Source organism: Tamandua tetradactyla, chromosome 12 (assembly GCF_023851605.1).
Source record: "Tamandua tetradactyla isolate mTamTet1 chromosome 12, mTamTet1.pri, whole genome shotgun sequence".
Taxonomy (NCBI): domain Eukaryota; kingdom Metazoa; phylum Chordata; class Mammalia; order Pilosa; family Myrmecophagidae; genus Tamandua; species Tamandua tetradactyla.
In genome coordinates this window covers 60,137,971-60,165,233 of record NC_135338.1, presented here as the reverse complement: position 1 = coordinate 60,165,233, position 27,263 = coordinate 60,137,971, and the positions used below count along the sequence as shown (strand labels likewise).

The 27,263-nt window shown below is 46.2% G+C and overlaps 1 long non-coding RNA gene across 1 annotated transcript; it reads left to right on the top strand.

The window, feature by feature from the left end:
- Positions 1–588: 588 nt before the first annotated feature.
- On the top strand, positions 589–22,780 carry LOC143652192 (uncharacterized). The gene is made up of 5 exons (XR_013160481.1): positions 589–656; positions 2,734–2,817; positions 3,073–3,205; positions 12,343–12,473; positions 22,616–22,780. It is a non-coding gene; the product is annotated as an uncharacterized LOC143652192 (long non-coding RNA).
- The last annotated feature ends 4,483 nt before the right edge of the window (positions 22,781–27,263 follow it).

The window sequence follows — 27,263 nt, the reverse complement described above, 5'->3', positions numbered from 1 at the left end:
GATATTCACTTAATTGCCTGGAGAATTATTACATGGTTTAACCTCATTAGAAAGTTGTTGTTTTTAATATTGACCTTAAAAATTAACGTGGGTCTGTCAGACTCTACAATATGGGATTTGTTTGACAATTTGATTGTAAAATAGAGTTAAACAATCCTGTCATTTTTGTCTAAATTTATCCGCTGTTTCCTTTTTCCTATCTGAATTCTAACCCAATTATTAAGGGGATTGAAAAAATATTGGCCTCAAGAAAGGATTTAAAAATCAGAGTAAGAGAGCACACGACACAGAGAGACATAGGAAATGACACTGTTATCACAACCCGATGTGCACAAGATAGCATTTCAGAGTTTTCAAAACATCATTCGCAAACAATTATCTCCTCTTAGCCTCATAAAGGCCCTGGGAAGAAGACACGATTAATATTACCCTCACTTTATGGATGGACATTTCAGTGCTCAGAGATGGTAAATGATGTGCCTTCCCTTCAAGCATCTAGCTCATGTCACTGTTGAAATTCCACAGTGCAACTAGTTTGGGTTAGTGCTGAGATTCCATTGTCTCTGGTCTTCCAGCAGTCCATTCCACCTTGGAAAGAGTTTGCTGCTTCTTAAGGGCTCTCATTCCTCTGCCATGCTTCCATGAAAAGTGTTATGGTAAGTAATGTCTTTATCTTACAGCTCACAATAGATATATAGTTCTTTTATGGATTCCTCATGTTTCCTTTGTGGAATGTTTCGGGGCTGACTTCAGTTTCTCTCCTGGGTGCCTGACCTTGGACCAGCTGTGACCAGATTCAGGTTCTGACTCACATAGAGCACGTTTCTTCTGAATTGGCTGGAAAAACAAGAATTTCATACCTCAAGCTAAGATGTAAATAGTGGAGAAAATAAATAGAAGAAGGGTCAAGTGCCATGCCATGCAAATAGTAGATGTTCAATAAAAGGTAGTGGAACCTGAGTCAGATTTGCAGATGGGATGAAGGTACGAGTGATAAAGAATATGTCAGATGACAGAAAAGATGTCCTGTATTATGTTGACTTGCTAGACAGAAGCACGGAAAGTTTAAAAATTCAAGGATAAACATGTAGTTCTGTACTTGTTGTCAGAAATGAAAAAGGTTCAAGAACAAAATGAAGAGATAGAGCTTAGGAGGACAATGCTTGAGAACAGGCTTTAGTAGACAATGTGTACATATGTGAGTTGGGTGTGGCCTCTGGTGGATCCAGTGGGCTCTCTGTCCACATCCCCTTAGATGTGCCTGCCCCTCCCTTGGCTTCCAATCTGCTGCACCTGTGCCTGAGGACTGGCTCAGACTACTGGGGCTGCTTTGCCCTTCCAGGAAGCGAAGAGGAACTTCCTGGGAAGTTACAACCCATTGGGGTATCCTTAGCCATAATTGACAAGTGAGGGAGAATAAAAGCCCTGCTTCCTGACTGCAGAGTGAACAAACTCTCAAGTGTGACCTCACTCCAGATCTCTCCTTAAGGCTGGTCTTTCATGGGGCTTTGCCTGTGATAAGGCTTTCCTTGACTTCTTCGCCTTCCATATCCTCCTCTCCCAGCTCTCTTACTAATTTCCCAAGGAGAATTTCTGCAGTGAAGCCCTAGCTTGTGAATCTTCACCTCAGGGTCCACTTCTGGGAAACATGACCTCAGACATCTCCCAAAACAGAGTACCCTTCAATTGCACTAACAAGAGCATGGTATCTGGAGGGAGGTGAAAATTCTCCTCTGTGCTGCTTAGCCCATGACTAGAGTGTGGAGGTTGGTTCTAATGAGGACATGTCAAGGACCTATAAGCAGTTCCATAGGAAGGTGGCCAGGGTGATACAAGAATTCCCAAACACACTGCCTGAGAAGGAGTTAGAGGACCTAAGATTGTTATCCTTGAGAAAGCTCAGGAGGAGCCAAATCCCTGTCTTCTCAGGAGAGGGAACTGCTTCTGGGAAGCTCAAAGGGACAGAATGAGGATCACGAAGCAGAAGCTCCAGGGAGGCAAATTTTGGCTTCTTATTGATCAGAGTTATTCAAGGATGGGCTAGGCTTCCTAGGAGAAAGATAGCTCCCTTTTACTGGTATCAGCCAAGCAGATGACAGATGGCTACTTCTGAAGAGCAAAAAAGGGGGTTCAAGAACCTTATGCGTCTTAGACTAAGGGACTCTTGCAAGTTCTCTCCTGATTTAAAGACTCTTTGACTATTACCATTATAAAACACCCTGAAATGCAAAGATACACCTCATTCCTGCCCTCAAGGGACTTCTAGCTTAGTGGGGATGACACACATGCATACACATACACACAAATAAATTAATGAACCAAAAAAAATCTGTGTTAAGATCCTGAATAAATAAACACAGTGCTTTGATAACGATTCACTTCAAGTAGGTTGGACAGGGAAGGCTTCTCTGAGGAGCAGACAATGAACTAAGGCTTGTAGATTGAGGGGCCAGGACTTTTGGAGAGCCCTGGAAAAGAGGCAGAGGGAATGGCAAAGGAAAGGGCTGCGTGGGAAGAGGAGCTTGGGTGGTTGAGGGATGTGGGTGGCTGGAGCCTAGTTGGGGAGGAGTGTGTGCATGTACAATCAGTTGACATGGGGAGTGCAGTGGCCAGATCACCAATGCGGTGGTTGGGGTTGGTTCTATTTTATTCTAAGAGCAATAGGAAGTCACAGGAGGGTTTGAAGGTGGAAAGAGACTTGACTTTAGCCTCCGTATGATTTCTGTCTCTCAGAGTGATGTGGAGAACAGAAACAGAGAGACCAGAGAGGGGCCACAGCATCAGTCCCTGCAAGAGATGGTGGCCACCTGGACAAAGGTGCAGACTTGCAGGTAGAGAAGGTGAGAGTGGGAATAGAAACCCATTCTGGAAACTGGTCAGATGGGTGCATTCTGGCTGAGATGTGAGAGGTGCAAGAGACAGAAGACTAATACTTGACTATCTGGGTGGATGGTGGGTCCATTTAATGAGATGGGCAAGACTGGGGGAGGAAAACATTTTGCATGGGCTACTTATTACAGCATCCTTCAGTCTTATTCAATCCTTCATTTCGGTGTCTTTTTTCCCCACTAGACTTGGAGTTCCTGGAGAGAAGAGGGGTACCTCTTTGCCATCTTACAAGTCTTGAACCAACCTAAAGGCCTTTCTGAAGAAATGTCTGTGAATGAATGACTTCCTGATTCTATGATTGTCCCAGAGAGAAGAGGTATTATTGAGATATGAGATAATTATGCATGGTCAGAATTTCCCTCTCTGATATATTTTCTTCTTTCCACTATGGAAGAGTGCCTACAGATGCTCATGTCTTCAGGTGCCCAGTATCTGGTCTCTGATGACTGTTGACTGGGAGATTCTGTTTAAAGATTTTGGTTTTTCATGTGAAGAAATTATCCCTCCTTATCTTTGATCTAGACCTGTTTGACTTAATAAGAAACAAAAATCCCTTTGGTGGCCCAGGGCTGTTGCTTACTTCACCCTCTCCCAGCTGTCGGGGACTGGCAAGGCTCATGTATGTTCCAAAGAACAAACAGGAGATTTTGTTTGTGTATGTGTGTTTGTGAGTATCACAGAGAAATTTTTACCATGTACTTTAAGCTTTTGGGGTTTCAGAGAAATGTTTGTGGAACAGATGAAAGCCATTTGAGCATCAGCTGACCAGTCTGCTGTTGACAGTTGGGTAACATCGGACCCTCGTGGTTTTGGGCCTCCCTGGGTCTCCAACTCCCTGTTGACTTGCATAGTCTTTGCTATGTGGGAAACACACTTTGCGGTGTGATGAGAAAAGTGTTGGATGTGGAGTTAGAATTCCTGAGTCCAGTCCAAGCTCTTCCTCTTAATAGCTGGGTGACCTTGGGCAAATCTCCCAACTTCTCAAATCTTGCTTTGCCAAACATAAAATGAAGAGGCCAACACCCACTTCGTAGAGTTGTGCAACTAAATGAAATGAGAATTGAATGTGGAAAGCAGGCCGTGTCTCCTTGTCTTGACTTTCTGGCCACTGTATTTCCTTCTCTGCAATGAAAGTGGGATTCAGTGACTCCTAGAATGTCCTTCAGCTGAATACTCATGTTGTGACATTTTTGATAAGGCAGATTTCCATAATTTTTTAAAAGAAAAAAAACAACCAAAACAAAATCAAGGAATGATTGTTCAGTGGCTTGCTTGAAGGCTATGGTCCCAGAGGCTGCAAACTGAAATGACCACTGCAGCCATGCAGGTGGAATAAAGCTGGCAGGGACAGCATGAAGTGAGGACCCTGGTATATTGATGAGAACCTGCCTTGTCTGAAGTAGGGGTGTGTTACTGTTTAATTCCACTTGATTGAGGCCATGCAGCCATGCCAGTCCCGGGTTGGCAGGTCTTATATGAAATGTAATTTTTAAACATTGTTAGACCAAATCGAGTCTATCTGTAGGCTTGGTATGGCCCATTGACTGAAATATTACTTCTTGTTAAGTATCCTTTTCCATCCAGACCTATATCAAGGTAACCTACTCAAGCAGGGCCTATTGTCTGTACTTCTATTCTAATGGTGAGGCACCCTCCATAGTTTCTACCATCTTGTTTTGTCGTGTTTGGTTGTTGGATGTGTTCCCCATCAGACTGGAACTCCCCGAGGGCAGGGCTTGCCTTCCATTCATCTTATTCCCCTCTGTAGCCTGGGAACCAGCCCAGGACTCTGAACACACTAGGTTCTCAATAATTGTTTGGTGAAGGGAAATCTATCTCTAGAGACATATAATCAGCCATGTCTGGCCCTCAAATTTCTATTCTGTTTTCTCATGGTCCCCTCTACCCTTGGATAACATGGTGTCTTGAATTTCATACAATGAAATATTCTGTGAGGACAGGCTGGTTTAGGAATCAGGAAGACCTGGATCCAAGCCAGCCTACATCTCATTCTCTCTGAGCTCCATTTTGCACCTGAAAAATGAGGTAACAATCCCTACATAGCAAGATATTTGGGCACATAATAGGTTCTTTTCCTTTTCCATGTTGGTTTCTGCTCTGTTTGAGGAATGGAATTGCAGGGAATCTGTGCATGACCCCGTGTTGGAGAGACAACTCCATTTGGCATGATTGTAGTGTTTATATGTTTTTTCCTTCTGGTCTCAGGGTTCCCACTCTCTGATGCCAGCAGGTGTGTGGCTCCTTGTCCACTTCTCTTCTATCAGAACACTGACCTCCAAGGCTTATCTCATCCACCCACAGGCCCAACAATCCAACCAGTGAGGGTTTTAAAGGGTGAATCTGCTCTGTGGGTTTAGACAAGGAATCAATGCCACACATATAGTTACCACTAGGGATATTTTTATGGGGGAATGTGCCAGAGCACCAGAATGCCATAAGGTGTAATAGACTGTTCCAGAATCTGATTGTGTCCAGATAGTCATCACCTAACAGTGAGACCTAAGCAAACAGTTGATTAATGAGCTGTTATCTTTAAGCCTACTGATAAAATGTTTATTCATGAATTTATTTATAGCTCATTCAATCCTCACAATTATAAGGTGGCCACAGAGTGTGCTAATGTTGTCCCAGAGAAGGTCACCTCACCCAAGCGTGGATGGCTTTTCTGCAGGAGGCGGTTTTTAAAGGTGGTTTGAAGTAAAACCTACTCCAAGGTGGTTTTTTAAGGTGGTTTGAAGTAAAAGAACAAAAGAGGGAGGGGAAGTTGAGGTGAAGGGAATGACGTGAGCAATGCGTGTACTGGAGTGAATCAGCAGGGTTTGTGACACCAGGAACTTATGGAATAGCCATAGAGAGTTGCATCAGGTATACCCTTAGATGGTTTCAAAGACCAGGTAAGACGTTCTCCCACTTTCTGCATCTGGTGTAAGGCCAGCCTGCTCTAGAGGTGACATCCCTTGAAGATTCCGGAAGAGGCCAATGAGAAGTAGGAGAGTGGATGGATGGAGTATTCATTAGTTGTAATACCAAATATACCACATCTTGTTCAGTGATCCTGCTTACCTCTGAGGGGTATCCAGATGGGACTCAGCTGGGCACAGGTAGCTGTGGATCACATGTCAGGTACAGATCAGTGAACATAACTACTGTGACCTGCCACTCCCAGTCCTTCTACCAGAGCTCCCCTTGCTTCTCTGGTTCTCTGGAAAACTCTTGCTTGTCTTTGGCACTTTGTTCAAGTGTCTTCTCTTCTGGTGGTGGAGCAACGACACTTTGAACTTCCTACTCGCCCTGACCCTCCTTCGCTCTGCAATATGCCTTACCCTGGGTTTCCCACACATGAGCACATGTCTCATTCTGCATAAAGTAGGAAGGGCTGAATGAGGGTCTCCCACCAAGTGGTCACCGAGGATCTGAGGAGGAGGTGGCTTTTCCAAAGGCATAGGATGTATTAGTGGAGGGCACTGGGCTTGAACATAGGATGGCAGGGTCCTCTGCTATGGCCCTCTCCCTTCTCATGCTCTGATTCAAGCTGGGGGTGGGGAGGGTGGGCCCTGAGCTACCCTCCTGGGCCCTCTCTTTCTCAGCACTCAAATGTTGAAGATTTACTAAAAACATTTCCAGGTAACATATGCTTGGCCTTTTCCTTCTTTGATCCCCAGGCATTTTAAAACCCCCTGCATTGCAATAATTATTATTGCGTAGTATGATAGGTAATTTTTCCATCACAACAATGGTGATACAAGCAACAATAATAGATGCTTTATCAGGATACTCCCTTTCCTTTGGGCCTTCAGTAAGCACTGACCTTCTCTTGAGACAAGGATGTGGCGACCCTGGAGCTTGCAGGGGTAAGGGAGTATAGGTGGGTCAGCTCTGCTTGGCTGCCCAGATCTTGAACCTCCCACATTAGTGACTGAGTAGCCCCTCACTTTTGTGGACCAGTGGAAGGAAAGAGTGACACATGGTCATCTAGCCCCTGGCCTGAGATGGGAGGGGCCTTTGTGACTGGGCTCCCATTGACCCTGGCTGGGAGACCCCAACCCTCTTCAGCTCTTGCTCAGCAATGGAACAGTGGCAGCAGCAGCTGCACAAACAGTCCCTTACCTTCTCCTTCTAGAACCTTCTACTTTACGAGCAGGTATGTGCCCAAGGTCAGGGGACCCTACCTGGATCCCAGTGTGTGTGCAGCCTCACTTTCCAGGGGAGGAAACCCCAGCTGAAGGACCCAGGGGTGACACAGCTGGCAGGGGCCAGAGTGGGCCTGGGACCCGACCCCAGTGGATCCCAAACTCTCTGTTCCCTGCACCCAGAGGCAGAGCTGTTTCAAGAGCAAGGGCTCCCATGCTCTGGACATCCTGTCCAGTGCTCTTTGGAAGTGAGGATGACAATAATAGCAGTAATGGTAACAGTAGGAATAGTAATAGGACTGCAGAGAACATTGCCTGAGTCGCTCCACCTACCCACTTCTAAGTGCTTTGCGTGCATCAATGCATTTAAACTCCACAGCAACTAAGTGAAGGAGACACAATTATTTATCACTTAATTTATTTTTAATTTTTTTATTACAGAAGTAGTAGGTTTACAGAAAAGTCATGCATGAAGTACAGAGCTCCCAAATACTACCCTCTTATTAACACCTTGCCGTGGGGCAGTGCATTTGTTATCATTTGTGAAAGAACCTTCTTATAATTGTACTATTAACAATAGGTCCAGCATTTACAATAAGGTTTAGTGTTTGCATTGTACAGCCCCTTTTTTTTTTAAGTTTTATTCTAGTAAGATACATACAACCTGAAATTTCCCCTTTCAACCACAGTCATATCTATAATTCAGTGTTATTGTGTTCATGGTATCGTGCTACCATCACCACGATCCGTTACCAAAACTGCTATTATCCCCATTTTACAGGCAGAAAGGGCTGTGTAGCCACCTTAACTGTGCTGCCAGGATGTGGCTTGGCCGGGTTTCCAACCCTGACATGGTGCTCCGGGTCTTGAGCATGCAGAGGCCCAGGTAAATTCCCTGCTGCTGTAAACCCTTCATCATTCCACGGTGTCCTTTCAAATATGTCAGCAGTGATGGGCCTTGGGCAAGGCAGTTCCCTTCTTTAGGTGAATTGCTCTTTCTTCGTTCCTAGAACGGAGTTGGCATTGGACCTATGACGGCATATTAATGGAAGGATTCAACAAGGCAAGAGACTATTTCAGGCATGTGGTTCCCCGCCTCTCCAGGCAGAGGTGTGCTGTTACTTGTTTTATTGTGCATCTCCCAACCACTCTTCTTTCTTTCCACTTCACTGATGGAGAAATGAAGGCACAGAGAGGAAAGTGACATTCCCAAGGTCACAGAGCAGGAAGACAGCCCAGCTAGGAGTCCCACCCAAGTCTTCCCAGGATTTTTGCTGTCCCTTCAGCACAAGGAGTTTCGGCTGCAGGGAGGAGGAGAGAACAGAACACTACTGTGAGAAGGGAAAGATCAGGGCCCAAAGACCAAGCATCTATTGGGGGCAACTGTGTATGAGCAGGCAGGGAACAGGCGAGGGGCCAGCTGTGCAGTGCCTACCACCCTGGAGTCAGCCTCCCACCACGAAAATGCTGGGTGCTGGCTGTGGAGCTCAATCTTGGGTGTCCAGGGACCATGGCAGATGAAGACACCATCAATCCTTTTGGGAGTTGGGGAAGGAATGTGGTTGGGTCTGGGTGCAAGGTGCCAGGGTTCCACTGTGGGCCTCCAGCTTCATGTGCAAGAGGCTATCGTCAATGATGGATTCATCCCAGATCCTTTCCAGGGCACATGTGGGAAAAGAAAGAGGAAGAGAAAGAAACTTTCCAGGGAAAGACCAGGTCCACAGGGAAATGAAGCTGCCCTGTGTGGGGGACACAGATCTTGGTGGGTCAGGAGTCTGGCCAGGGGTTGGGGGTCTGCAGTTGACCCATGAGGTCTGGGGTAAAGTCACCCAATAAACAGCTCAGAATGTCTTCCTCTGTGCCCCTGAGGTGGGCAAGGCTGGGAGAAAGGAGAGAGGAGGCCAGCCCAGGTTCTTTCTTTTGGTTTCACTAAAAAAAATACCAAAGAGGAGCACATGGGGCCAGATGTGAGAAATTGGGTTTAGAGTATCGCTTCCTGTTCCTGGCTGAGGGTTTCAGAGGTCCTGACCAAGGGTGCCCTACAATCCACAGCCCTGGTCGAAGCTCAGCAGGATGCTGGCCTTGTGATGATTGCTGTGGTGAGAGCTGGCGTCTGCAAAGTGCATGCTCTGAAACTGGGCTAAGGACTTGATGCAGTATTCATTTAATTCTCACCACCACCTGGTGAGGCCCATGCTGTTCTTACCCCCTATTCCACAGTGAGGAAACTGAGCCCAGAGCAATAGGGGATTTTCCTGGAGCAAGTGTGAGAGCTGGCTTGAACCCAGGGGCAGGTTCCCATGCCCTCCCTGCCATGTGCTGCAGCACCCACCTGCCTACTACTGCTGGGGCAGCATCAAACTCACACCGGACCCTCAGACCGACAGCAGGTCGCTTGTATAAGGTCATGCTGTTCAGCAGAAGCAGGGACACTAAACACATGAGTCCCAAGCCAACACCCATTCCAGCAAACGGACGGCCTTCAGTTTCCTCTGAAGCTTGGCAGGTGCGTCTGCAGAGAGGGCTGGGTGTGTTCTAGATGAGGTGGGGGAGTGTCAGAGCAGACACACGTGACGAGTGAGATGAGAGGCCCTCTAAAGGGACGGTCCCGTGTGGGCAATGGACAGGGCAAGGGCGGCAGAGAGCCTGCAAATCTTCAAGCTTCCTGCACTGAGAGGGCACCATGTGCTGCACATTTATTATTTTTTTAAGTCAGGTTTATTGAGATATAATTTTGGTTATACTGTTTGATAAGGTTTGGCAAATGTATTCTGCATGTAACCACCACCACAATCAAAGTGTACTGTATTTCTATCATCCCCAAAGTTCTCTGGTATGCCTTGTGGCTGATCCTTCACCCATACATCTTCTTTGGTGAAGTGTCTGTCCAAATTCTGGACACAAGTCCCTTGTCAGATAAATGTTTTGCAAATATTTTCTCCCAACCCATGGCTTTTTGTTCTCTTAACAGTGTCTTTCAAAAAGCCCAAGTACTAAATTTTGATGAAGTTCAAATTATCAATATATTTCATTTATGATTTGTATTTTTTTCTGTCCTAATCCAAGGTCACAAAGACTTTCTCCTATGTTTTCTTCTAGACAGTTTATCATTTTTTGTGTGTTTCATTTTAAATTTAGGCTTTGGGACACATTCTTCAAATATACTCTCTTAGTTGAGTCTCTCACCGAGCTTGCAAGTTAGCTCTTTCTACATTCATTTTACAGGTGAGGAAACTGAGGTCTAGAGAGAGCCTAATGGGCTTGTCCAGTGGCCAAGTAGGAGGTGCTGGTGAGGATGAGGATGGAAGGCACTCAGGCTCCAGAACACATCCTTGCCTCTGCTCTGGGCTGGCAGGCCAGCATGGCCTTCCCCCAAGCCCCTCGAGCTCTCATTTGCAGAGGGGCTGGTCATTTCTCCATGTTCCCAGGCTTTGTTCAGTGCATCCTCTGAAACAGACTCTGGTGACACCGGGAGGCAGAAGCAAGGGGGTGAGGATGGTGAGACAGGGAAAGAGAAAATGATTGCAGATTGTGGAGGAGCTGGGAACGTTCCCCTGGGCACCGTCGAGGGACGAAGTAGGATGTACCCCAGAATGGTGGCAGAGCAGGCTGCGCTCTGCATGCAGTGATTCTCCTCCCTCCTGTTCAGGGCTGTCCCTGAGGAAGTTGACGCCCCTGCACTTCCTGGGGCTGTCTGCATTAGGCCAAGTAGCTTTCAGTGGATTTTGAGAAAACAGAGAGATATGCCCTCTCCAGACGCTTGCATGGGACTGTTCACTCTGCTGAGCTGAAATCAGGTGCAGCAAGAGAACTTGGGGGTAGAGGGATACACCAGCATCTTCTGCTAAAGCCTCACTCAGGGGCAGATCCTTCTCAGGCACTACTTAAGGTTTCTTAGCCTCATTCTTTCCTGTCCCAAGATGTGATCAGCTCTTGGCGGGAAAAATCTGATTTCCATGGGGATGCCTGTGGCTTCCTACCTTGGCATAGATCCTCAACTGGTAGGATATGACACTGGTGGACTTTTCCCTGCCTTGAGATAAGTTTATGTTCCTTCTTAAAGCAACTTGAGAATCTTTACAATATTCAAAACTCTTCCAGATGGGGAGATGAGTTTCTGCTCATCATTGAAACCCTTTAGTTTCAAGATACCACATATCTGCTCAAGCCCAGTTGCATTTATTAATCTGCATCCCACGATCAGTGATGGTTGTTCCTTAACAAACTTCAGTGTGGCATTGTGTAACTGTGTGTGTACACACACATGTGTTTAATTCTTATCTCTCAACAATTACAGAGCAATGCCTATGGCTGTAACCTCCTTTTCCCTTTAAGGTAAATTGCTATGAACTTTATGTCAGGAGTATTTTGAGACTGTCTCATTGGGATGCTTGGAAGCACCTTGAGACAACTTCAGTCATTGTCACAAAACCAGAGATCCATGTGTAACCGAAATCTAAGAGACAAAATATTTCTGGACCAAACTAAAACCAAACAGACCCATTTACAAACACCTCTCCTCAACCTAAACAAAACAAAGCAAAAAGAAGTGACAAAGTGCTTGAGTGGTGACCAGGAGAAATAAGGCTGTGACCCATGAGCCTCACCATGCTGCCTTAACATCTTCAGCAAAACAGAGATGACTCTGCTGCCTCCACCCAAAATGTTGTAAGACTCATGTGGGGTGTTAGGCAGAAAGACCTTTCTAGGATGCATGGTGGGTGAGCAGGGAGGAAAGTGAGGCTAGGACACCCCACTTGTGTGTATTTTTCATATACTGGAAAAAAGAATGAAGACATTAGTGCCTCTGCTCACTCATAGCTGAAGACTCATGAGGGCTTATTGGATGGGGGCATTAAGCTGAGGCAGGGTATTGTTTTCTGGGGCTGCAGAAACAAATGACCACACACTTGGCAGCTTAACCCAACAGGAGTGTTCTCTCTCATGGTGTTGGAGGCCAGAAGTCCAAAATCAAGGTGTTGGCAGAGTTGGTTCCCTGGAGGTTCTGAGGGGAAACTGACCCAGGCTTCTCTTCCAGCTTCTGGTGGTTGTCAGTCACCCTTGGTGCTCCTTGGCTTGTGGCTACATCAGTCCAGCTTCTACCTCTGTGTTCACATGGCCATGCTCTCTGCGTCTGTGAGCACTTTTCTGGTTTTCTTCTGTAAGGATGCTCATCATTACACTTAGGGCCCACCCGGATACTTTATATGCTCTCATCCCATTACTCTTAATTTAATTACATCTACAAAAACCCTTTATACAAATAAGGTCACACATCTGGCAGACATATCTTTTTTTTCAGGTTTGTGGAGGTGGGCAGCCATCATTCAACAAACTTCATTTAACAGGTGAAGCACCTGAGACCAAGAAAAGTGAAACCGAAGGTTCTAGACCTCATACTTAGTGACTGACAGAGCCAGGACTCAAATTCAGGTCTGTCTGACTTCCAAACGCACCCTCTTACCCCATAAACATGTTGTTTTCCCTTGTTCCATATCCCTAATGGTAACAGCAACTGTTTATGCTATCAGACATTTCCTGCACATTTCCCCTCCCTCCCCTCACATCAACCCTGCATGGCAGAATTACCGTCCCCTTTTGCAATTGGTGTCACTGAGCCTGGGAAGGGTTAAATGACTTGCCCAGTGTTACCCACCTGGTAAGGGGCACAGTGAGGGTTTGGATTCAGCACAGGCTGATCAACATCTGAACGATTTCTTTGATCCTCTACGTAGTGTGCTGAAAAAAACATAAAAACAAAAACCAACATTGGGTTTCAAGTTGGGGGCCTCAGTGTTTGTATCTGCCCAACAAGGGAGTTCAGCTTCTGGCTGACCCCAAGGATAGGCCATCCTGCCTCCCAGGTCTGTTTCTTTTCCGTTATACCCCCTGGTCTACCAGCTCCTGTTGTTACGTGATGAATGAGGACACGGGGTACACACTTCATCACCTCCATCTTTATAACTGTATGCAGTAACTGGGCCTGATTATTCTATCTGGGCCTCCTCCTGCAGCCATGCACTCCAGGCTATGTTCTTTGGCCAAGTCATCTGGGAAGGCCATAAACCAGATGTGAGCTTCAACATTTTCAGGACTGGAGTTTGCTACTTGGTTTGGATCACAGGAATGATTTCAGTCTGTAGTCTTTGATGCTGGCTGTTGGGTTTCATAAAAATTATATGGAAAGTTATAAAAAAGTGATAAGGCCTCCCAGTTTTACCACCAAATGGAAAAGTTGTCCACACAAAGACTTTATAACCATCTTGGAGCAATTTCGAGGCCCTGCCATCATTTTAGCTGATCAGGCATTAAAGACGTCTTTGAAAGACTCTAGCCTTTGGTCTCAGATGGGTTGGACAGAAAAGGCAAGGCTGGGCATTTGGGTTTAAAAGTTTGGGGTTGGAAACTGGATGTGCTCAGGATGGGTGGACATTTATAATGGTTGATTAGACTTATATTCTCTGAATCAAATGCTGCCTGCCTCAGAAATATTATCTTTTAGAAATATAAGCTATTTACAATTACTATAAAAGTCAGCACTGGTAGGAGGCACCTCTTGCAAAGAGGAAATAGGCTTTTGAGTCAGAAGGCCTGATACTATTACATCATGGATTTCCCTTTCTGATGATTATCCATGCCAACTGTCAAACTAAAACTCCTGAGCCTTTATTCTGGGAATGGGTATACTTAGATTAAGAATTGTTTTTATTTAAATCCCTCACTTGTTTGACTGGCCTAAAATTCACACTACCTAAGTATGGGAAAAATCAGAAGCTCCTTTGAATGAATGGTAAGTTACCACTAAAGGACAGCCTCAACATTACATTATTATATTAACACTGATGTTAACATTATATTATATATCTTTCTACCCTCTGTCATTTCAAGTGGATGCAAGGCATGAGGCATTCACTTCTCTTCTTTGTTATTTCTCATGACTGAGATTTGTGTTGGACGATATGCCCACTGGAGCGGGAATTTAACGAATAATATCAATGCACAGACATGCTAGTGGCGCTGTGTATCCAGGGGCCATGCAAGTTCTGCCGAGCCACCATGGGCCCTGAAATGAACCCTGTTGTGTGTCTCTGAGAGTGAGTGTGCGCTCCCAGCAATTGGTGTCTGCTGGGGTCTGTGCAAGGACCTACGGGCTTGGAGGCAATGCTTCTGCGAGGAATGCCTGGGATGGGGGACGGGAGGTGGAAGACCCCCAGTGTCCAGGTTCCCAGAAGCTGCCTTTGGGTCAGGTGCACCACTACGTGTGGCCCTGACCTCAGGCTGTACTGGGCTCTCACAACACACTGGCTAAAGGAAGGCTAATGGCCACCTTCCTGAGACTTGGACACGTATCTCCAATAGCCAGTTGGTTACCCCAGTCCAGACCCCACTTTGTGCACCCCACCCACCATGTGGCTTTCCCTCCTCTGGGTGGTGGGGATGGGTGGTGGGGTCCACTCCTCCACCCTTCTGGCTGGCCCTCCTGCATCTCTCACCATGAGGCCAGCTGCTCTCCCAGCCTGGGCCAAGTTTCTCACTTGGTCTCTAACCTGCCTCTGCTTAACTGTGTCTCACCCTGGTTCAGCTCTTCCCTGTGAATCTCCTCAGCTTCCAGCCTCCATCCCTCCCTCTCTAACCCACCTTGCCTTCTGTGCAAAGTCATGTCTCTAGAAGGCACCCAGGACCATGCTTCTGCTCTGCCTAATGCCCCTTGCTGGGTCCCTAACTCAGCAGACCTTGGGTCTCCCTCCCCCTCTAACCAGCATCCTCCAACCTGATTTGGAATGTCTCTCTAAACCACAGTGGTCTTTGCCACCTGTCTGCACACCCTGTTTGGTTTCCCTATGCTCACCTGGCACGCATCTCTTCCAGGCAGCCTTTCCTGGGGTGTGCTGACCTTCACCATAGCACCTTTTCCTGTGTGGCCCCCTCACCCCCATTCTACTGGATAATAGTTTGCTCTTCCACTAAGCCACAGGTGAGCTCTCCCTGGCTCAAAGGCCACCGCTGTTCATCTCTGGGTCCCTGGCACATGGCAGGGAAGTGGCACATAGTAGGTGCTGAACACATGTTTGCTTGGCAGTTGGAAGATGGCCTCTCTCCTGTTCCCAGAGCTCCCTGCACTCTGGGCACTTGGCCCAGCACGTTGGGGCTGTGCCTGGACTTCAGCTGCTTGTTCCTCCCTAATTCCCCTCTAATTCTTTGGCCCAGGTGTGGCCCAGTCACCCTCTCTGTCTAATCCTCAGCACAGCTGAGGGCAGCCTGTTTGGGTTCCAGCAGATTTATGGAGGCCTGGAGAGAGGGTATGGAAATCCTGCCAGGGGTGCCACTGGCAGCCCGCAGCCCACATGAGGGGTGCATGCTCTCTGCCCACCTCCTCACCCCAGTGGACAGCCTTACCCAGGAGACTCCACTCTCAGGCCTGGTGCCTGCCAGGTCTGGATTGAAAGGCAAGAGCAGGGCTGGGGTGGGGGGCGAGGGGGGTCTATTGGAGTTCCCTGGGCCCTCCCCACCCCCTTCCTGATAGAGTGGGGGGATTCACCCCTTTCCCCTCTTAGTGTCACCCCCCACCTCCCCCAAAGGCGTCATAACTTCCCATCACAGCTGAGACCCAGCTACAGTGCTTCCTTGCAATTGGAAGCCAAAGTCCTATCATGCATTTCTAAGGACAAAGTGGAGGAAGCAGGGAAAGGGGTGAGTCAGCTGGAGTCTCAGCCAGGGAGCCCAAACACACGGGGGCCATTTCCTCCTTAGACGGAGAAGTTAACATTTCTTCAGTGCCTGGCCTCGTGGGACAGAGTAAGGGACAGAGTGAGTGGCTGAGAGGGGTGTGCTGTGGCCTGGGGGTGCAGCGGGGGGGGTGGGTGGGCTCAGTTATGTGAGGGGCGGATTCATCAGAGGAAAGCCCTGCTAGCACAGGGCATGGCCTGCGAGGAGAGCCAAAGGGGCCCAGAGGCTGGGACTGGGGGTACCTGCGAGTCCTGGGTTGGGCACAGCCACCGCGCCAGGTGGCCCTCCGTGTTGGCGATCTGCACAGTGTCCGATCTCCTGACGCATGGCTGTGGACGAGGCCCGAGTTCAAGAGTCCGGCCATCACATCCGCCCAGTTCCAGGGCTACGTTACCTCTGCCCACCCCTCTGCCCACTGCCCTCTCCATGGTCTTCTCTCTGTCCCCTGAGACTTTCCGCCAACCTGCCTCGGGGCCTTTGCTACTGTCTTTTGCGTGACCTGAGGACCCTTCCCTCCCTCTTGGCATTCTGGATCCCACCCCATTCTCTAGATCTCTGTTCACCGCGCCCACCAAGTCCCCATGTCTCGGCTCTCACAGCCCTCTGTGCTTTTCTTTCACAGGTTCTGCTTATATGGTTGTCAGATGAAGATCATTATTACAAGGTGCTTATTTGATTATCTGGCACATCAAACATGTTTTGGTGAGTGCCAATGACGTGTCAGTGAAAGGGCTGGGCACTGAGGCAATGCCGTGTGCCCGACTCTGCCTCACCCCCCATAGGTCAGTGCCAGGCACACGGGGGCTCAGTAATGCTTGCTGACTCGCTAAGTGAGTGGTTGAGCACCTCAACTGTCTCAGCCCATGGGGAGGCCCCTGCGGGCACCAGCAGCAAAGACAATTTCTGGGATAGAGGCTGAGGGTTCCCTCTGCCTGCCATCACACACACCTCAGGAGCCCATATCTGGGCTTCCTGATTCCAGGTCTGTGATCAAACCCCCTCCTCAGGTTTTGATCTTCCACCATCCTCACCTCCCAGGTGGACTGCCAGGGAAGGGAGCAGATTGATATCTTCATGCCAATTTTAAGCCAGCACTCAGTTCTCCATTTGAAATCTCACGCTGCGTGGTGAGCAGGTGATGCCTTCCCTGCTTTGTGCAGAGTGAGCCAGAGGTTCAGTGTGGTCAGAGGCCACCAGAGTGAGCTCACAGTGAAGCCAGTATCACACTTGAACTTTGCAAACACAGCCATTATTGATCACACGAGCCATCACCAATCCTCGGCTCACTGGTTCCCATAATTAGTTCTCTCTCTCTCTCTTTATCACCATGTTCCCTTAACATTTAATCCAGTGGTTGAAGGGGGCCAGCCCTGGGGTCAGAGAGTCATGGGGTCACAAATGCATATCAGTCTGTCGCCGCTTTGCTCTGAGCTCTGGGTACCTGTTCTTGGCAGGCACTCTTCAGGGTAGCCATGCATGGACCCCCTGTTCCCCTGGCCAGATGAAGCTGTAGGAGCTAATGTATTCTGAGTCAGACCAACTGCCGCTCATGAAGGAGGAAAAAAAAAGACTTGCTTGAGTAACCGTAATAATTGGAAAATTATTTTGATAGCCTGAAACAATCTAATATATTACAGAATTTTATTAAAATAATATCAAATCAAATTAACTGCTATTCCATAATGAATTAGGTAACAAGGTAGGCAGATATTAATCGGCCTTGGCTTCTAGGCAGGGGAGCAGGAATTTATTAGTTCTTGCGGCTGGCATGAGGGTGAAAGGCAGAAACCACTATCACCGCCGAGAGGGAAACCCCTGAGACAAGCGAGATTTTACTTTTCCCTTCCCCCCCGACTTTCACTTTCTAATCCATCATTAAACACTTGTATTTCTTTTATGTAGGGTCTTATGAAATTTTTAATTTTTTAATTGCTTTGTGATTTAATAATGAGGACTTTTCATTTTGCCCGAATAAGAACGAGATTGTGATATTGAAATCATTTCACCTTATCCGGCCAGCTAACTCTCTTCCTCTCTCCCGGTCTCTTTCATTTCCCAAGTCCAAATAGAAGGCGTCTAATTACCAAGGGGTTGGATTGCCAAGCAAACAGATGTTGGCAGCCTGGACATTTGCTGCTTTGGAAAACAGGTGAGAGCCAGGCTGTCCAAAGAGGATGCCCGGGTGAACGAAGCGGGCAGGTTTGCTGATGACTCAATGAATTGGGGCCTCTAAATAATTCAACCCCCATTGTTCCCCTTTGGGATTTTCTCTGCTCTTCGATTCAGTGCTTTCCAACCTTTAACATATCTTGATGTGCTTAGAAAGTGACACTGCTAACAGTTTTCTGGTGCACTGAGATAAAGGCAGGACGCCTAGCTGGGGGCTCCACCATCTCCAGGACCTCTTGCTGCAGGAAGCAATATTGATAGTCTTTCTGGGCCCATTTGTGTCCATCATTGGGAAAGTTCACATTAGCTAATGCTATTGTCTATTGCATAGGGCCCCCTAGACTTAGAGACTCGGGAAGGTGGCAGCATTTCTCTGAGCCTTGGTTTTCTCATCCGTAAATTAGGACTTAACAACCTTGTGGACTTATTGCAAGCATAGAAATATTATGTCTAAAGCTCCTAATACATAACATACAAACAGTAGATGGCATCTGGCACCACGCAAGCGGGGGATGGCGACTGATGACGATAATGGGTTATCACATTGAATCTCCACCCAACCTCAGACCATGCAGGTACTGTTTTATACAGATAAGGAAACTGAGGCTTGGTGAGATTAAATAGTCAAATAATTGCTAATACCATGCGACTAGTAAATGGTGGAGCTGAGTAAGAAACCAGTTCTGTCTGAGAGCAAAGCTTTTCTGCTACCTTAAGAATTCAGCGTTTCACATTTTTGGTCTGCATTCTCTTTCATTTGGGCACACTAGTTGAACAGAGCTTGGTTCTAGATCAAAGTTTAAACAGAAGATGAAACATTGGAGAACCTCAAAAATTTTATGTAACAAGGAAAAGAATATTTCCCTATAAGGGCAAACCACTGAGTGGATAGAGTGACATATGTGTCATCACTCTTTTTTTTTCCCTAACACAGTGTGGTCACATGTTTTGAATTTTTTTGTCTTTATTGACAAGGACCTGTCAAAGCTTTTTGACAAATATCCTGATTTAAGGAAACAGCATCTGCTCACCTGCAATATTTCACAGCAAGGGATTGTCCTGTTTTTGATGAGAAAAGTTGTGAGGAGAGAAGAGAATAGAATGTTCTCCTTGCAGCAGGGGGAAGGTTGGCCGGCACAAACACAGCTCAAACATCCATGGCGACAGCCAATGTTTGGGCAATCTGTCTCCCTCTCATTTGTGTCCATTTACTTTGGTGCCAGCACTCTGATTTCTTTTGGGGGTAAGGATGCTGTTGGGTGCATTATCAGAGGGTCCCCCAACTAAACACACCTTCTCATCTTAGCCAAGGGCAGGTATGTGGCCTAGGACAGGACATTCAGATTATTTCTCCCCACCCTTGAGTCATGAGATGAAGCAAAGTAACGTGAGAAAAATGATGACGACATGACCAACCAACTAACTTTAAAACAAGCAATGGAGTCAATACATCCCCTTCAGTTCCTTAACGATGCCTTGAGGAGGACATGGCTTAGTTCCAGGTGTGGACCATTATTTAGAAAAGGTTTAGCAGGTTAGACGCATATACGAATGTTGATAGTACTCTTTCCATGTAAGAAAGTGGGAAAACCTATATGCAGAGAAAAGTCTAGGACCGTGAATGAGGTCTTTTGCAACTAACCACGTCTTCTTCCCTCCCTTCAATGTATATAAGCTAGACTTGTACTAAGCATGTGCACTTGCTTGTGTACACACACAAACTTACACACACACACAAAGCTGGAGAGCAAGAGTACAAACAGCATACAGAACAAGGCAAACTTGCCCTCGGGGAGACCCTGCCTCTAAGTGGGAGGTGATTTCAGATGATTCAAGGTAGAAGGGGTTAGTGTCTAAGAGACAGGGATGATCAAGAGTTCTGAAATTTAGATGGGTGGGATGGAGGTGCTCCCTCCTCCAGCCCCCTTTTTTGCCTAGTGGATGGATATTTTTGGAATCGGTAGGAGAATGGAGTATATTCTGAAGGAGGGAAGAGAGTGAGTGAAGGCCCATAGGCAGGGATGCCAGAGGCACTGGGAAACCCTTGAAGATTTGCTTGCAGAGGCAGAGGGGCAGGTCCCAAGCTGAGGCCGAGACCACACCTGATCCCCGCAGGCACCTGCAACCTTGCCCCCTCCCAGAGGTGGCTGCTGCGCTGGGGACAACAAAGACGTTTGTGCTGTAAAACCCAGTGACCTGCGAGCTCATCTTTCTGTTGGGGATGACATGGAAAGTGCTTCTGAAACACACACCGTGCGGGTGGACTTCGAGGGCAGAAGTACGACCCGAGTTTGTCAACTTGAGGTCGCATTGTTATTTTCCTTCATTGGGGGAAAAAGCCAAGACTTCAGGAAAATAAAAGGTAAAAACCGAAATAAAATAGATAATGAATTCTTGTTCCCATTAGTCACAAATACAGCTGATGAAGTTGATTTGTCGAGAAGCTATTTTCTTCCAAGTCTGAATGTTCTCACCGAACAATACAGAGTAAAACTCCATTTCCTTTTATTTCAAAAGGCTTGTGCTAAGAATGCTTCATTGTTGGGGACGCTCGAGGGTTGGTGGAGGGGAGTATGTGTGTGTGGGCAGAAGGCATCCCAAGAGAATAGTTCACTTACACGGGATGAGATTATAGTGTCAATGGCAAAGTAAAGCATGCCATCAGCCACTTTCTTATTGAAAAAGGCCATTGACAAATATTGTCCAGAGGCTGTAAAATATTTTGACCAATCACAGGTACCATTCAGTCAGTAGATAGAATAATCATCACTAAGTGCTATCTGCAGGGCTATTCTGTGTCCCCCCTTTGGCTGCATTTGGAGTCAATCTGTGGACAGAGTATAAGAATCAGAGAAAAAGCCAACGGTATTCTCTTCGTGCATGCATGTGGGTTGCTGCTTTCAAATATTGGGAGATGGAAGAAGAGGAAAGAGGAATTGATTTACCTAGATGTTGATACTGATGTACAACTTGATGTAAAAGACCTTGAGTTCAGCTGCTTTTTGTAAAATTAATAAAAGTCAATGCAGTTCTCTCTTGCTTAATAGTGATAGGATGGGGAGGAGATGTTTCTGTAGTTTGTTACCCATGGTAATTAATCTAAAATGTCATTAGTATATTAAAATGTAATGCAAACATATGATTCAGTAGAATGCAAAATTCATGTAATGTTTTAAAACGTATGAAACTTCACATGGAAATTTTATGCTTGCAATGGATTTCTTAGGGCTGGGACTCCAAATCACCCCTTTGCCACGCCCGCCTCAGGGGCTCATTCATGAAAACACTTAAAGGCATGGATGTTGGAGGATTTTGCAAGTCTAGGCAAGAGAAGTTCTTTTATAGATCACACAAGAATAACTATCCTTTCAAATTTTCAGACAGCTTGGGGTCTAAAATGTCTGAATTAATGGGCAATTCGATAAATTTCTTTTTTATTTGCCCTATTAGGCAGCAAAGAGGTAATCTTAGGGCTACAAGGAAGAACGTGGTCTAAGCAATTGCGGCTCATCTTGCCTTCCAAAGAGGGCTCATTCAACGGGCAGCTGACTCACAATTCAGAGGGAAGGACTTTGCACAGGCACAGTCAATTTTGCACAATTTTATCATGGTTTGGATATAAAATGCAGCCTAAATGAAGTGAACGCCTCTCTTGTGGATAATTGCTTCCAAAAGAATGAGTACCAAACAACCCCCTTGGTGCTTACATGGGAAAAAATAATAATAAAAAAGGATTTAAAATTAAGGACAAAAAGAATAAAAGGGTAGATAAAATCTGAGATGCATCGGAGGGAAGATAAAGTGACTTTTTGGCAGCAACTTTAATAGAAGCTTTGTTTCAAAAGTCATCTGACTGTGTTGTTAATCCGTGCCTGCTTTGCTAAACCTCATGAATGCACACTTCTCTGTTATTATCTCAGGGAAAAAGGAGATATCTCTCAAATCAGAATCAGCTGAAACTAGTTATTGCATATTATTCCGCATTTCCCATTTCCGTCAAGGAGCAATGAGAGATCATGCTGTTTAACCCATTTTGGAAAAGATCATGGAATAGCCTTTCATTTTCCAAACCCAGTGCCAGGCCACCCCTGTGCCATAGAGGCTATTAGCCAGGGGCGGCAGAGTCAGAATTCCCAAGCAGTTGTGTGTGTCCCCTGTCTAGCCCTGGGAATGTGTAAGGAGACCAAGCCAGGTGCCCATGATGCTGGCTCACCAATCTGGCTCCTTCCCATTTGAACCAGTAACTATGCAGCTATGGGGAGTGGCTGTGTGGAAAACCAGAAAGAGATGATTTGACATCCAGCTATGGAGCAAGAGCTGCACTTGCTAGGTAACTGCCCTCTGATGGGAGCCTTGTTTTCTCATCTGTAAAATGGGAACCATGATATTTGTTTTCTAGATTTTGCAGGCAAAATGGGAAGATTCATTGGAGCATCATCTGGTCATGCTGGACATAGGTCAGGGAATGTTATCTGTTTTGTGTTTTTCTATTCAGGTGACTGCAACTGCTCCTTTCACACCAGGTGCTGTGGTGGTTTGGAGTTATGTACCCCAGGAAATCATGTTCCTAAAATTCATCCAGTTCTGTGGGTGTGGACCCTTCAGATGAGGTTATTTCACTTAAGGTGTGACCTGACTCAATCAGGATGAGTCTTAATCCTATTACTGGGTTTCTTTAGACGCAGAATGAAATTCAGACAGATAGAAAGCCACAGGGAACAAGAAGCTGAAGGTCAATGGAAACTGAAGGGAAAAGAAATGACTCACCATGTGCATAGTCATGTGACAGAGGAGCCCAGGACTAAGGGTCACCAGCAGCCAGCCCAGAACACCAGCCGCGAAGAAAGCACTTCCCTTGATGGCACTTTCCTCACCTCAAAACCATGAGCCAATAAATCCCCATTGTTTAAGCCAACCCACTGCATGATGTTTGCTTTAGCAGCCAGGAAACTCAAACAGGTGCCAATTATTGTTGAATTATTTTGTATGGGCAGGCACTGGGAATTGAACCCAGGTCTCTAGCATGGCAGGTGAGAATTCTGCCTGCTGAGCCACTGTAGACTGCCCTTATTTATTCACATTATTGTTATCATCATTATTATTGAAAAAGAAACATGAATGTCTGAGTTATTCCTTAAAACAAGGGGCATTAGCTAGAATCTGGTAGTTTCCAGAAGATACACCAAGAGAAATAAAAGGGTCTGTGACTAAAAATAAATTTGAAAAACCTTGCAAACTTTGTCTCACACATAGAGATTTATGGTGTGCCTTAGCTTATCTAAAATGTCATGTAATAACATGTAAGAAGAAAGCAAATTATTTTTAAAGCATCTTTAGCATCCATTTTATTTTAAATTTTTTTTGAGGCAGATCTTGATAAATTTTATAGGTACACAACTTGTGTAATCTATATATCCCTTTAAGATACAGAAATTTCTGTCACCCCAGAAGGTTCCTACATGCCCCCTCCTAGTCATCCTTCCCACCCACTGGTGGGAAACAACCACTGCTTAAAAAATTCCTCTTACCACGGAGTAACTGTGCCCATTCTAGTTTTTCCTATAAAAAGAATTATACAGTAGGCACTCTGTAGTCTTCATTTTCTTTTACTCAGCATAATATTTTTGAGATTCATCCATGTCGTTTCACTTACAAATAGTTTGTTGCTTTCTATTGCTGGGTGAAATGCCATTCTGTGGTTGTCCCAGACTTGCTTATATCCATTCACCTGTTGAAGGACACGCGGGCTGTTGTAGGTTTGGTTATTGTAAGGGAGGCTGCTCTGAATATTCTTGTGTAAGTCTTTAGGGGAACATGTTTTCACTTTTCTTGGGTAAACACCTAGAAATGGAATTGCTGGATGGTGGGGCAGGTATAACTTTAAATTTATATGAAACTGCCAAAAAAATTTTCCAAAGTGATACCATTTTATATTCCCACGAGCAATGAATATAGGTTCTGGTTCCTCAACATCCTTGGCGACATTTGGTATGGCCAATCTTTTAAAATTTTAGCCATTCTGCTAGGTGTGGTAGTGTTGTATCTCACTTTGGTTTTAAATTTTATTTATTTCTTGATGACTAATAAAAGTTACAGTAATCAAAACAGTGTGGTATAGATATAAAGACAGATATGGATATTGATGAAAATAGAGAGCCTAGAAATAGACCTACACGTATATAGTCAATTGATTTTCAACAAAAGCAATAAAGCAATTCAGCAGATAAATAAGTCTTTTCAAAAATGGTACTGGAATAACTGGATAACTGTATAGAAAAAAATGTACCTTACACCATATGTGAAAAATAATTCTAGGGGGAATATAGCTCTAAATGTAAAAGGTAAAGCCATAAAGAAAACATAGGAGAATATCTTTGTGATCTTGGAGTAGGCAACGATATTTTTAAAAACAGAACCGCAAGCATTAACTACAAAAGGAAACATCGATAAAATGGACTTCGCCAATGTGATGAGCTTATACTCATCAGAAGACACCACTAAGTAAATGAATAGGCCAGCCACAGACTAGGAGGAAATATTTGCAATCTGTATATCTGGAAAAGGACTGGTTATCATGTTTTATAAAGATCTGCAAGTCAATAATAAAAAGACAGGTGATTCAAAAAAAAAATGGGCAAAATATTTGAGCAGATACTTTACAAAAGAAGACAATTGAATGGCCAATGAGCATAAGAAAACGTGCCTAACAGGGGCCTGTTTGAGTCTTACTTGTTTTTAAACCCAGAATTTTCCAAGCTTGCTTGACCATCACAGATGCAGTGACGCGTGTAGTGGGACAGGCTTGGACTCTGCGTGCTGGGTGCCTGGGTTTGAATATCAGCTCCGTCACTTATTAGCTCTGTAGCAGCATAGCTCTTCTATGCCTCAGTCTTCCCATCTGTAAACATGAATCATAGGGTGGGCCACGGTGACTCAGTGACAGAGTTCTCGCCTACCATGCCAGAGACCTGGGTTCGATTCCCGGTGCCTGCCCATGCAAACAAAACAAAACACGAATCATAATAATTGGCAGGTTAGCATGAGTTAATATTAGTAAAGTGCTGAGAACTGTGACCGGCACACCTGTTCCTCATTATCTCTGAGATTCCTTTCTGAAAGTGTGACCTTTATTGACACCCCACCAAATAGGTGCCACAGGACTAGCTTTGGAAAATGCAACTGTAGCGGGAAAGGCAGTTTGGAGGGGTTGGAGCCTATGTGAGGCCAGGAAGGCAGTTTTCCACCCCTATCCCTCGCCCATCCTCACGCCTTGTTGCTTGGTGACCTCGATGGTTCTCACGGAAGAGACCTGCACCTCCAAATGAGGACACCTCTGTCTCGTTCATCGTGTGCCCACCCCCCCACCCCCCAACAGCCTGGAATGGCTCTGGGCCTTGAGTTTGTGCTCAGCGAAGTTTGCTGAAAGAGTGGGCTCCTGAGCCCAAGGCCTTGCTTTCAGAGCATGCAGAAGCAGCGTCTGGGGACCTGCCATCCAGATGAGCAGCTCCCTGAATCAGAGCCTCCCATCCGAGCCGCGCCCCTTGAACCTGTCCTGAGCCCACAGCCTGTGGGCCCGACGTGGCAGGACAGCTGGCGCCCACCAGCAGGGATGGCCGCGGTGAGCAGTGTTCCCCGTCAGTGGTCTCTGTGTGGAGAGGATTGCACGTCCTGGAAATTCAGCCTGGACACTTGGCCGTTCTAGTGCAGGGACAGCCAGAATCAACAAGCAGAGCTCCAGAGGCCCTGTCAGCCGTCAGCAGAAGACAGAGCTTGAAAAACTCACCCGCAGAAACGGAGCTCACCATCTCCCTGAATAGCCAGTTCCTTCCATCTCCCTCCCCCCTTCCTCCTCCCTCCCTCCCTCCCTCCCTCCCTCCCTCCCTCCCTCCTTCCTTCCTTCCTTCCTCCCTCCCTCCCTTCTTTCCTTTCTTTCCTTTCTTTCTTTCTGTCCCTCCTTCTTTCCCTCCCTTCCTTCCTTTCAGTTCTTGACCAGCTCTTTGCCTGCCTATGTCTGAGTCATCAGTGCTTTTGCCCAGGCAGATTCCTCCCTCCATCTGGCACATAGTTTTCTCCCTTCCGACCACTGTTCCCCAGTTTGGGTGTCTTTGTGGTGTCGTCCTCTAGGTCGCTTGCTGGTCTGTACTCTCCAGTCCATCTTTCCGCATCCTCCAGATTGCTTCTGGGTTCAGCCTGCTGAAAACAAGCAGTTTTACAGCACTCTTGGACTGAAAGAATTTGTTTGTTTGTTTTTTGGATGAGCTTAGGGGAAGAAGAGGCTGTGAAGTTCCTGCGATGGTGTGCAATTTTGCATGTAAATTTTTCTAGGGGAAAATTCTATAGCTTTTGTCAGCATCTCAAAGCAATCAAGATATAAAAGGTCAAGAATCACTTCCACCATACTACTTTATCTTACTGTAAGGTGGACAGTGAAAGGAGTGATACTTCAATCTTACTTTCATGGTGGAGAAGGCAGAAGCAGAGAGATTTCACCTAAAGTAACAAGGCTGAAGACATTTTGTGGATGTCTGATGCAGTCGCCGGGCCCAACCTTAACTGGGCATAGGCTGTGTCGGATCACGGGGGGACTTGCTAGAAGGACAGATGGCTCTGCCCCCTGCCCGTGGGTGGCAACAAGGGTGCTGATTGACACCGTTTCCTGCTGTCTCCAGAATTCCGGGGGTGGCTAGAGTCACCTGTGACGTGGGCTCTGGCAGGGAGTGGACTGTTTCAGACAATGAACGGGTGACGAAACCACAGATGCAGCTGCCTGTGCGCGTCAGAGTCCGGGTCAAGGAACCTTGCCGGCTCCGCCCCCTTCGCCTCGCTCTGCCCCCTTCACATCTCCTGAAGGCTGTCTTCCTTTCTTCAAGCATTTCTTAATAATCTATAATTTTGTGAACAGGATAAAGGATGAGAGGAACCTAGAACGTAACTGGATTTACATATGAATGTTGGCGTCTTCATTTTAATTTTGACAAAGTGTAAAGGTGGCTAATAAAAGCATCGGTGCTGCCTCGCCATTCTTTGATGGACTCCGAAACAGATAACTGAGATATGGAGACAAACCCAGAGGTCACCCATTTTACCAGGAGCTATCGCTCATCCTTTAACAAAAACACAAAACACCCTGGCAATTTTAAGAAAAAAAAAAAGGATTAAAAAAGAAAAGGAGTGACATTATTTTCAAGGAAGTTCCCGCCATTGTGGGCATCTCAAAGTGGGAATGAACTGCCTCTGCCCCAGGGCAGCTTTGTGTTTACTGAGATTCCCGGATGTTATGTGTCTGTCTGTCTGACAGAGACCACAAGCGTCTGTGGCTCCTTCTAC